General features: G+C 42.5%; 1 pseudogene; it reads left to right on the top strand.

Moving 5' to 3' along the window:
- Nucleotides 1-743: 743 nt before the first annotated feature.
- On the top strand, nucleotides 744-1927 carry LOC118982149 (olfactory receptor 7C1-like; annotated as a pseudogene).
- Nucleotides 1928-11824: the final 9897 nt, after the last annotated feature.

Below are 11824 nucleotides of genomic sequence, written 5' to 3'. Positions count from 1 at the left end.
CTGCCTCCAATTAACAAGTCACTATCCTAATTTTTGAAATTGTCTCTTTATAGTTCCTGAGTTCTTGTAGTATTTATATGCCAATAATACATGAATTTGATAAGAACAATCTCTACCTTTCCCACAAAAATCTGTAACCTTAAACATAACCATCAGATGTCAGATGAATGGTCTACATCATGTGACCCCCCCCAAAAAATGCCCAAATACATCAGCTTTACATGCAGCACTTACATTACTTTTTCAAACCATTCTTCAAGAAGTTCTACTGATAGATAAAAGGAAAAAGGCATTGTGATTCACAAACTTTCTGATGACACAGACCAGAGCATCATGAAATGAACATGTAAAGTAAAATAATATACTATCATGTAAACAGTGAAAGTCTTTGAGAAAGTTGTAGGTATTTGTATTGAAAAGTTAAACACTGTTTGGAATACAGAGGGCCAATGTATGCCATCCACACAGATGGCAGCAAATACATGGTTGCTGAGCTCTTATTTTTGGCCACATGTTCAGTAATGAGGTTTGAGAGAAGGTGTAGAGGAAAATAAACGTGAAGAGATAAAACTGAAGTGTTAGAAGCATAGATGTTCTAGACAAATGATACTCAAACATTCATACACATGTAAAACTCCTGCTGATTTTGTCAAAGTGCAGATTCTCCTGCAACAGGTCTGACTGGGGCCTGGGACCCTGCGTTGAAAGAAGCTCTTGGGTAATGCTAATCCTGTTGGTCCCTGACTAGTCAGACTATAAAGGACACAACCGCTTTGGAACTAAAAGTACATTTCCAGAGAGTAGTAACAGCAAAGGAAAGGATGGGAGCATTTCAAATTCCCCGACCGAAGGCAATTATGAAAAGGTTGTACCTTACTAATCCATTAACCTGGAATTCAAGGCAACCACATTTCTACACTGTCAATGTGATGAATGATTGAATATTGCTTTTGGTCTTTCCTGGTAGTTATTTCTTCCTCATGTAATCAGACAATCAAACACATGCCCCAGAATTTCTCCTTCTGGGCTTTTCAGCAAAGTCAGAGATTCAGTTCCTTCTCTTTGGGCTGTTTCTGTCCATGTACCTGGTCACATTCACCAGGAACCTAATCATCATCCTGGCCATCAGCTCAGACCCCGACCTCCACATGCCCATGTACTTCTTCCTCTCCAACCTGTCCTTGGCTGACATCTGTTTCACCTCCACCATCATCCTAAAGATGCTGCTGAACATCCACACAAAAAACAAAGTCATAACCTATGCAGGATGACTTATCCAGATATTTTTTTCATTGTGTTTGGATGCTTGGACAATTTACTCCTCACTGTGATGGCCTATGACCACTTTGTGGCCATCTGTCACCCCCTGCACTACATGGTAAGCATGAACCCCAAACTCTGTGGGCTGCTGGCTCTGGGGTCCTGGTGCATCAGTGGCATGGGCTCCCTGCTGGAAATCCTGCCCATCTTGAGGTTGTCCTGCACAAACCTGGAAATCCTACACTTTTTTTGTGATCTTCCTGAAGTCCTCAAACTTGCCTGTTTGGACATCCTCGTCAATAATATAGTGGTGTATTTTGCAACTGGCCTTCTGGGATTTCAAAGGAGTGCTTTTATCTTATTGTAAGATTGTTTCCTCCATTCTGAGGATTTCTTCAGCTGGGGGCAATACAAAGCCTTCTCCACCTATGGGTCTCACCTGTTGGTGGTATCATTGTTTTATGGCACCGGCCTAGGGATCTACCTCAGTTCTGCAGCCATTTCATCCCCTAGAACAAGTCTGGTGGCCTCAGTGATGTACACTATGGTCACCCCCATGCTGAACCCCTTCCTCTACAGTCTCAGGAACAGAGACATGAAGGAGTCCCTGCAGGGACTCATCAGGGTGGGGATTCTCAGGGGCGGAGCTGTTACAGGACTGTTGTGAGGAGCTGGGCACACCATCCTGAGGACCAGAAATGCTGCCTTCCTTTGTCCAATGTTCTTATTTCTCCTAATTTTAGATGTTTTTAAAGCACAACTTTACTTGAGTCTTCACTGCTCTCCCCATTTTTCTTTAGGTTGTGTTCTGAGTTCTCTCTTTCACTTCCTAACCAGGCATTATACCTTCATATGAATAAAACATGATGTTTTATAAGTTATCTTCAGGAATCATTTGGATTATTTTTTAAAAAATAAATCTTATGGTTTTAAAATATATTCCCAGAAGTTATGGTATGTGTACCTGTTTTGCAAATGCCCTGAAAGCTCTATAACAGAAATTATTTCTGAAGTTATGTGAATTCAGTAAAACTGCAGAGTACAAAATCCACACAAAAAATCAGTTCAGTTTCCATTGCTAACAGTGAACTATTGAGAAAAAAAAAAGTAACCATTCCTATTTACAGTAGCATCCAATACTATAAAATACTTAGGCATATTTCTTATAATTTTGATTACTGTTCTTCCTCCACCATACCCCCACCCCAGCCATTCTCATACTTAGGGTTAACAAAGGACATGAAATATCTCTACACTTAAAGCTCTCAGAGATTGATTAATAAGTTGAAGACACAAATAAGGGACCAGATATCACATGTTCATGAACTGAAACAGTTAATATTGTTTTAATGTTTATACTACCCAAAACAACCTACAGGTTCAAAGCAATCTATATCAAAATTCCTTTGGAAGTTTTTATATTAATAAAATAATTTTAATATGCATGGTACCACAAATTACTCCTAATGCCCAAAGTAAACTTGAGAAAGAACAAAACTAGAGGCATATAGTTCCATATATCAAATTACATTACAAGGTTATAGTAGTAAAACACTACAGTGCTGGCACTGAAACAGACACATAGGCCCATGGAACAGAATTAAGAGCCCAGGTATTAACTTATGCATATATCGTCAACTAATCTTGATGAGGGTTCCAAGAACACATGATGGGGAATGGATAGTCTTGTCAAAAAATGGAGTTGGAGAACTGGATATTCATATGAAAAAGAATAAAACTGGACCTCTATCCCACACCACTCACAAAAATTATTTTGCAATAAATTAAAGATTTAAATGTGAGACCTCAAATTCTAAAAATTCTAAAATAGGCCGGGGGTGGGGGGAGACATTGGTATTGGCAATTATTTGTGGATATAACAGCACTATCACAGGCAATAAAACAAAAAATAAACAAATGTTATTGCAGCAAACTAAAAAGTTTCTACACAGCAAAGGAAACACCAAAATGAAAAGGCAACCTGTATTCATGGGGCAGACTGATGGCTGAAGGGAGGGGGTGCGGGGGGCTGGATGGAATAAGGTGAAGAGATCATCCAAAGGACATATATGCATAACCCATAGACACAGACAACAGTGTGGTGATGGCCAGAGGGGAAGGTGGAAAACAAATGTATGGCAAGGTGACTCCAGTTAACAATATTGTATGGTATGTTTCAGATTGCTAAGGAAGCACATCTTAAAAGTCCTCATCACAAAAGGTAGCTATATAAGGCACTTTTTGTGTTAACTAACCTTATCTGGTAGTAATTTTGCTGTATATACATACATCAAGTCATTATGTTATACGCCTTAAAAATACACTTATATTTCAATAAAGATGCAAAAAATTTAATCTGATTCAATGGGTGAGAATGTACAGTCCACCTAAGACAATTTGGGAGTGAAAAATTAATTGTGAAACAATAAATTCTATCTGGGGCAAATAGACACAGAGCATTTCATGTGTCCTTTCACAATAGACATTTATAACTTAAACAGGGTGAGGCAAAAGTAGGTTTACAGTTGTTCAAATGGAAAATAATACAATAACTAATAGATCATAACACAAAAATACACTCGGTGTTTTCCACACTCACAACTGTAAACCTATTTTGCCCCACCTTCTATGCTTTACACTTGTAACAAGAACAACAAGAAGAGTTGGTAGAATAATCTGATTCACCAAGAAATGGCAGATTTGCACATATTCTCAAGAGTAGAACAGAGGACCTAGTAAAATAGCTTGAAGAGTCCACAAATTCTTACTGGGGCCATCTGGGGCCAATGTGAGGGATTTAGAGGTTGTGTCCAGGAATACAACACACCATAGATGGCCCCCTCTGTTTCACTATGCTTCCTGTGAAGGGTGCTGGGAAGAGATCCTCCTTCAAGATCACAAGTCTCTGTCTCCCAGGAGCAGAGTCATCCTGGACTCACTTCCTGTCCCTATAGATACTCTGGTGTCACAATGAGCTTAGTAAATGCAGAACTGGGACATAGTCACAATAGCTGCTATAGACTGGGCATCTGCTCTGTGCCAAGTAAGTTCCCATGAGCTCTAGAAAATTACGACTCACACCAAACCCTTACATCAGGGGTGTCAAACTCATTTTCACCAGGGGCCACATCAGCCTCATGGTTGCCTTCAAAGGGCTGAATGTAATTTTAGAACTGTATAAATGCCACTATTCCTTAAGTGTTAAGTGAGAACTCGGCACTGCCACCAGGTGGTAAGAAAGTGCCGGGCTGGATAAAACAAGGTGGAGGGCCAGATTCAGCCCTTGGGCCTTGTGTTTGCCATCTGTGCCTTAGATGGAATTGTTCTAGTTTATAAGTGAACAAAGGCTTCAGAAAAGAAGTTCATTCTCTGTCAAGAGAGAAATATTCAAAAACACCTGGAAACTTGTGTACATGGAAGCTGAACATTTGACCCACTAAGGTCAGACCTGAGGTGGGTGGGAGGATTCTTGGAGGAGAAGGCCTCAAAATACCTGCACCTGACTCTGACACTGACAGCAGCCTTTAAAACCCAAAGAATTGTTCACAGACCAAGATGGACTACATCAATAACTAGGAGCTACTTATAAATGCAGAATCTCTGGCCCACCTTAGACCTGCCTGATCAGAATCTGCATTTGAAAAAGGGCCCCAAGTGACTCACATGCACATTAATGTTGCAGAAGTTCTGGTTGAAAACAGTGTTTCTCAACCTCCCCACTGCTGATGTATTTGCTGAGTCATTCCTTGTGTGGGGGTCATCGTGTGCATGGTAGGATGTTGAACCACATTCCTGGCCTTAATCCCCTAGGTGTCAGCAGCACTACCCCAGGTATGACAATCAAAAATTTCTCCACATATTTGCAAGTTTTCTCTGGATGCCAAATCATTTGTGATTGAGAGCCACTGGCCTAGAGCATGAGAACTAGAAATTTCTTGCATTCTCATCAAAGCACATCCCTTACTCAGTTCATAATTTGAAGTCAATCACATAAGAGTCACATTTCTACTCTGGCTGGTGTGGTTCGGTGGGTTGGGCATCGTTCCACAAACTAAAGGGTCACTGGTTCCATTCCCAGTCAGGGCACATGCCTGAGTTGGGTGCCAGGTCCCCAGTAGGGGTGGACCAATGGCAACCATACATGGATGATTCTCTCCCTCTCTTTCTCCCTCCCTTCCCTTCTCTCTAAAATATAAATAAGTAAAAAAAATTTAAACAGTCACATTTCTGCAAGTGTAGAATGAGGTTTCTAATTACATGGTTATCATAGCATGGGCTTTTACAAAAATAGGTGAGATGATTTGCATAAGAATTTAAGCTCAGTCTATGGCACATTACAACATCTAAATATACCTCTTATAATTATTAATTATTTAATTTATTTAATTATTTTTCAAGTACAGTTTTCTGTCTATTACTCCAATCCCACCCCATCCGCCATACTCCCCCCTCCCTCCCATTTCCACCCTTCTTAGTTGTTGTCCATGTATCTTTTATATTTGCTCCTCTAAATCCCTCCCCTATTTCCCTTGAAATTCCCCCCCTCTCCCAACTCTGCTCACTGTTCCCCTGTTCTCTATTTCAGTATTTTTCATTATATTTTGCTTGCTTGTTTGTTTTGTTGTTTAGCTTCCTGTTAAAGGTGAGATCATATGGTATTTGTCCTCAACACCTGACTTATTTCACTCAGCATAATGCTTTCCAGTTTCATCCATGCTGTTGCAAAAGGTAGGAGCTCCTTCTTTCTTTCCACTGCATAGAATTCCATTGTGTATATGTACCATAGCTTTTTGACCCATTCATTTACTGACGGGCACCTAGGTTGCTTCCAACACTTGGCTATTGTAAATTGTGCTGCTGTGAACATTGGGGTGCATATGTTCTCTGGGATTGGTGTTTTCAGGTTCTTAGGATACAATCCCAGCAGCGGAATTGCTGGGTCAAAAGGCAGGTCCAATGTTAGTTTTCTGAGAAAATTCCATACTGTTCCATAATGATTGTACCAGTCTGCAATCCCACCAACAGTGGACTAGAGTCCCCTTTTCCCCACACACTCTTCAACATTTGTTGTTTACTGCTTTGTTTATGATAGCCATTCTCACCGGTTTTAAAGTGGTATCTCGTATAATTATTAAATGTTTTAGAGATGAAGGAAAATGACAGCTCCGAACTTGTGTTAAAGCATAAAATTCCTAATTGATTTATCAAAAGCATTATGAAGCCAAGGATTATGGTACCCATGGTTTTATAGCAAGGGAATGCTGCTCTCTTGATAGTAGAAAAGAGAATCGAATTTTCTAGAGACATCAGAGGCTGTCCCCTCCAAATCAATGCTTCCAAGACCCAAGGAAACAAAACAAGACAAGTTCTCAGTCTGAGATTTGGAGATGACTTTAACTCATGGCTGTGAAAAGTTTCAATGTTCAACTCTGGAAGCCAGGAGGGTTCATGGAGGAATAATAAAAGTTGGATTCACCTGACTTCTAAACTGGTCTCTTGGGAACTGTGAATCAGCAGGGAAATTTCCATTCTGTCTAGACAAGATCTCAAGGGGAAAATGCATTCAAGATTTGCAGCATCCGTGGGGAGTGTATCTAATAATTAGACACAGAGAGCAGATACAGCAAATATACAAAGCTGTATGTGCCTCTTCTACCATAGTTCCTGAGTTTGTTCAACCTTGAGCTAGTCAGGTGGAGAGGAATGTTTTTCTGCATTTGAAGACCTCAGCTTGGCTCAGAGACCACTGCTTTACTCCTTCCTGCTGTCTTGTCTGGAGACAGAGCTCCAGACTCCATCATCAGCCATCCACAGAGCAATTCAGACTTTCACCCAGAGTCCTTCTTCTCAGAGCCTCATCCAGGTTAGTCTCTGAGCTCTGTAGGTACTTAAGGAAAGGGTCACAGAGACTGGAAGCTGAGTACTTCCACCTGAGGTCACCTGAGAGCCTAACCAACTTATCCCAGAGCTGAGAGTTGTACGCTTGGTTGACTAATTAATTGACAAGCACTTTATTTCATATGTTAAAAATGAAGTGTTTATTGAACTCAGTCACACAAGGATCACTGTTGACAATTAACTGATGGAATAAAAGCCCAGGTGGCCGTGACTAGCATGGCTCAGTTGGTTGGGCATTGTTCTGCAAAGCCAGTGTGATTCCAGTCAGGGCACTTGCCTGGGGTGCAGTCCAGGTTCAGTCAGGGTGCGTGCAAGAGGTAACTGATGGATATTTCTCCCTCACATCGATGTTTCTCTCCATTCCCATCCCTCTAAAACCAAAACTTAAAATTACTGAACTCTACATCAGATAAATAAATCCCTTGCTTCCATTTCATTTAGCTCTTTTTCTGGAGATTTCCCCTGTTTTTTCATTTGTGCCTATTTCTTTTTCTCCCCATTTGGACTCCCTCTCTCTGTGTTAGTTTCTGCATATTAGGTAGACCTCCTATGACTCCCAGTCTTCACAGGGTGGTCTTATGTAGCAGGTGTCATGGGGAACCCCGTGGTGCAGTCTCCTTGATCACCAAAGCTGGGGGCACCAGCAATGTCCTTTGTATGAGTTATGTGTGCCTTCCTGTAGTAATCGATTAGTTGATATTGGCCCATTCATCCATGAGTTCGACGAAGAAGCTGGCTGACTGTGAGGATCAACCCTGACCACAGGGCATGAGCTGCTGTCCAGGTGCTGACCACATCAAGCACAATTTGCCTCAGCGGGATCTGGCAAGTGCTGAGGTCTCCCTTTAGATATGCTGTTTGTGAAGCTCACTGAATCTTGCACTGATGTTGTTTGAAGTCGGCCACTGGGTGTGTTGCTTTGGGGTCTTTTGGAGGGACTCTGGTGTGAATGAATGTCAGCCGCTGCCCATGACTCACCCTGGGCAATGTGTTTGGAGCTACAAAGCAATCCCCCATTTGCGGGTGCTTCTGCTGGGCCTGATTGTGCACCAAGGCTGGTTTTTACCACCACCAGACCCAGGGCAGTGAGCTACAATCCTAAGGCATCCCAAGATCTGCCTCTGCCTGCCAACTGCCTATTAGGCTCAGTCACTGAAAGAGCCTCTGGTGGTGTTCAAGTTACAAAAGGTCAGTTGTGTGTAACTCACGAGATAGAGACAAGTGGTGTTCACCAGATTAATACAGGTTAAAACTCAGTGCCAGTGCTGGGTCTATAGCCACTCACCAAATGTCCATGGTGTACCAAGTCTAGCTGCCATCCACTGGGCTTTCTCACACACCTTTGTGGTGGGATCTCAGGGAGTCATCAAAGTGAGGCCAGCAGTGTTTATCAGACCCAAACAAACCAAGAGTGGCTGTGTGAAGGGAGGGTTCTGCGCCAGTCGGGCATGTGAAGGAAAAATGGCCCCTGTCTTTGACCTTGACAGTTTGGAGCCATGGGGAGCACAGAAAGTGGGAATAGTGAGGTTCACAGGAAAGTGAGGAGGCTGGGCCCATCCCAAAGCCACACAACTCAGACACTGACACCCCCAAGTCTGTCCATACCTCTACACCCTGAGTCAGACAGCTGATTCCTCAGCAAGGTGCAAGCTCCACAGGATGGGACCACAGGGAGTTGAGAGGGTGGGGCTATTGCCTTCACTCAAGCTGAGTCCATGGAAGCACCTGCTTCACCTGACAAAGATGGCATCTTTGCAGGAGAGTGACTCAGGACATGGGCTTCAGGTGCAATCCCCTCAGCTCTCTCCACAGAGCCCCAAACTTGTCTCTTCGTGTTACTTTAGTCCTCTCCTCCCCTCCTCTGCCAGAGCCCCAGGTGAGTGAGTGAGATTTCACGTGTTGGCACTTGAAGAGGGCACCTGAATCTCTAGCAGACTCCCATCTCTCCCTGGCAGACAGAATCCCCACAGATTGTCAGAGGCAGGCTTTATGTGGGCACCTCTTCCCAGCTCTGGTGCTCTGGGCTCGGGGGCCCAGCTTGGGGTTGGGACCCCATCCTTCTCAGGGGGAACCTTTGCAGCTGAGATATCCCTCTGGAATCTCAGCCATGGCCCGTGGGAGCAGGGACAGCCCTTTTCTCGTGTCTTTGCCCTATAACCTGTCTCAATGTGGCTTCCCCTATGAATCCTTAGTATAAGACTCCTGCTAAGTTAGCCTTCAATTGGTTATTCAGTCAGATTGCCCTCTTTTCATTGTAATTCCAGTTGTTCCTGGGAGGAGGTGAGGATAGTTTCCACCTACTCTGCTACCATCCTCTGAACTCACTATCTTTAATCTGGGTGTATTTTCTCTATATTCTTTTTATATCTCATTTAAAATTTCATTTCCTAAGAATTGGTTTCTATATAAATGCACACCCTTGTGAAAACACAGAAATGGACAAAGCAGATGAGGTTTCTTCTCATTTGATCTTGTATTAAATGAGGAGTAAGTGTGTGTATGACACAAGGCCCTTGGAAGTACAGCATGTGAAGAAAGGGGACAGATTACCTGACCTGAGGAGGACTGTATAGTGAATGGTCTGGGGACCTAGGATCTTTGCATGTCGCACAAAGAATAAAACCAGAACTGGAGTGTGCCCATTGAATGTGTCAAAAAAGAGATCAAATCCCAAAGCCCAAGAATAACAAAGAAGAATGCCCCAAAGTCCTGCCTCATCTAGTGTTGGGCCATAGAAAATCAAGAGTGACCGAATAAACAGGGCATAGGTGTAAAAATGACAGTTGGGTCAAGAGCTGAGGGAAGGCTCTGATGAGAGGGTAGAGTGGGAAAGGAGTCAGATTTCTTTAATGGTTGTTTAAATACACAACAGAACATGGCCATCCCAATATAGAGCCTGAGGTTTTTTGTACATGAGAGGGATAAGGACAGGAATTGCTGGGAACCATTTCTACAGTGTACCAGGCAATGATCTGGCCAACTTAGATTGTAGCCACTCCTAGCTGAGTCAGTATGGCCAGGGCTAAGGAAGACATGTAAATAATACAACAATGGTCGTAGTGTGTGTGTGCATGTGGGTGACTTGTGCATGTGACTGTCCTTATAACAGGGGGACGAAGGAGCATGTATGGCAAAGTAACTCTGACAAACAGGGGTGAGAAATAAATCAAGAAGAAGCACTGAGTAGAGGATCTGTCTCCTTCATGGGATACATTTGCAACAAGATTAATCAAGGGTAAGAGGACTGTGGAAAAGAAAGGCCCTGTGTCTGATGTTTCAGCAGCAGTAGCAGTGAGGCCACATCACTCCAATGTGTCTGACACCTCTCCTCCTCTTCCTCATGCTTATTCACTGCCAACACTGGCTCCCTTTCTTATGCTGAACATTAAAACACAGGCATGGACCAATCCCTCTGCTGGGTAAACACGTTCCCATGTAACCTTGAATCTCCTTTCTCTCTTACTGGAGCTCTTGTGCTAATGCCATTTTGTTTGGCATCTGGCATAAGTACCCACAAGAAATTAAATACCCAATTTATTTCTTTATACCTGCTTTCCTTTCAGCATGCCACCTGTCACCATCCAAAATGTTATATATTTTTATTATTTGCTTCTGTGTTCTTTTTCCATCATTGCCTTGTAGCAAATTTTGTTCTTCAGCACACAATACTCACAGCCTGGACAATGCAGAAAACATAGTCAGCACTCAATTTACATTACTAGCATATGAGAGGGGACCCAAAAATGCGGAATGATGTCTTTTAGGGTGGGCACCTTGTAGTGCAGACTTCCCTGGATAAGTAAGTGTTCTAGGAACCCATCTGTATCAGTGCATCTGCTGGTGTTGTGAGAGTCTGTATTTGGCTTCTGTGAAACATTTTTGAAGACTCTTCCAATTCATTTGACAAGTGCATCTGACCACACTGTACTGAGTGTCCAGCAGTTTTTGACGCAAACCAGCATGACCCCCTTACCCTCACTCCCTATTCACCCAGTCTCACTTAGTATGACTTTTTTTGTTTCCCCAGATGAAAAAAAAGGGGGGGATCATTTAGACAATCTGAAAGGAGAGAATCAATGGGAAAGCATCTCGATAGGTGTATTGCACCTAATAAAGAGCACTTTGAAGGTGACTGAATTTTAAATATGTAAAAATGAATGCACAATATTTTATAAATAAACCTATGGGTTTAGTGGGTCCCACCTCACACCTGAAAAACTTCTCATTAACACTGTAGAATATGCCCTGGCTGGTGTAGCTCAGTGGACTGAGTGTGGGCTGTGAGCCAAAGGGTTGCCAGTTTGAATCCCAATCAGGGAACATGCCCAGGTTGCAGGTCAGGTCCCCAGTGGCGGCATATGAGAGGTAACCACCCATTGATGTTTCACTCCCACTCTTTCTTCCTCCCTTCCCCTCTCTCTAAAAATAAATAAATAAAATCTTTAAAAAAAACCTGTAGAACATGTGATGTCTTAGGGGAAAAACTGATCAATGTAAAACTTTCATATCACAGGCATCATGGGGGATTTCCCGAAAGAGGGTCACACTTATAGACAATGTATTAAAATTAATTTTTGAGTGGCAATATAAATTGTAGCATTTCAACTTTTCATGAATTACTCATATTATTTTCCTCTTTTCTAGTAGTCACCTCCACTGTGTGGAA

Source organism: Sturnira hondurensis, unplaced genomic scaffold, assembly GCF_014824575.4.
Source record: "Sturnira hondurensis isolate 20B ecotype Veracruz unplaced genomic scaffold, ASM1482457v3 Scaffold0025050, whole genome shotgun sequence".
In the NCBI taxonomy this organism is placed as follows: Eukaryota; Metazoa; Chordata; class Mammalia; order Chiroptera; family Phyllostomidae; genus Sturnira; species Sturnira hondurensis.
This window is presented reverse-complemented; position numbering and strand designations above follow the sequence as displayed.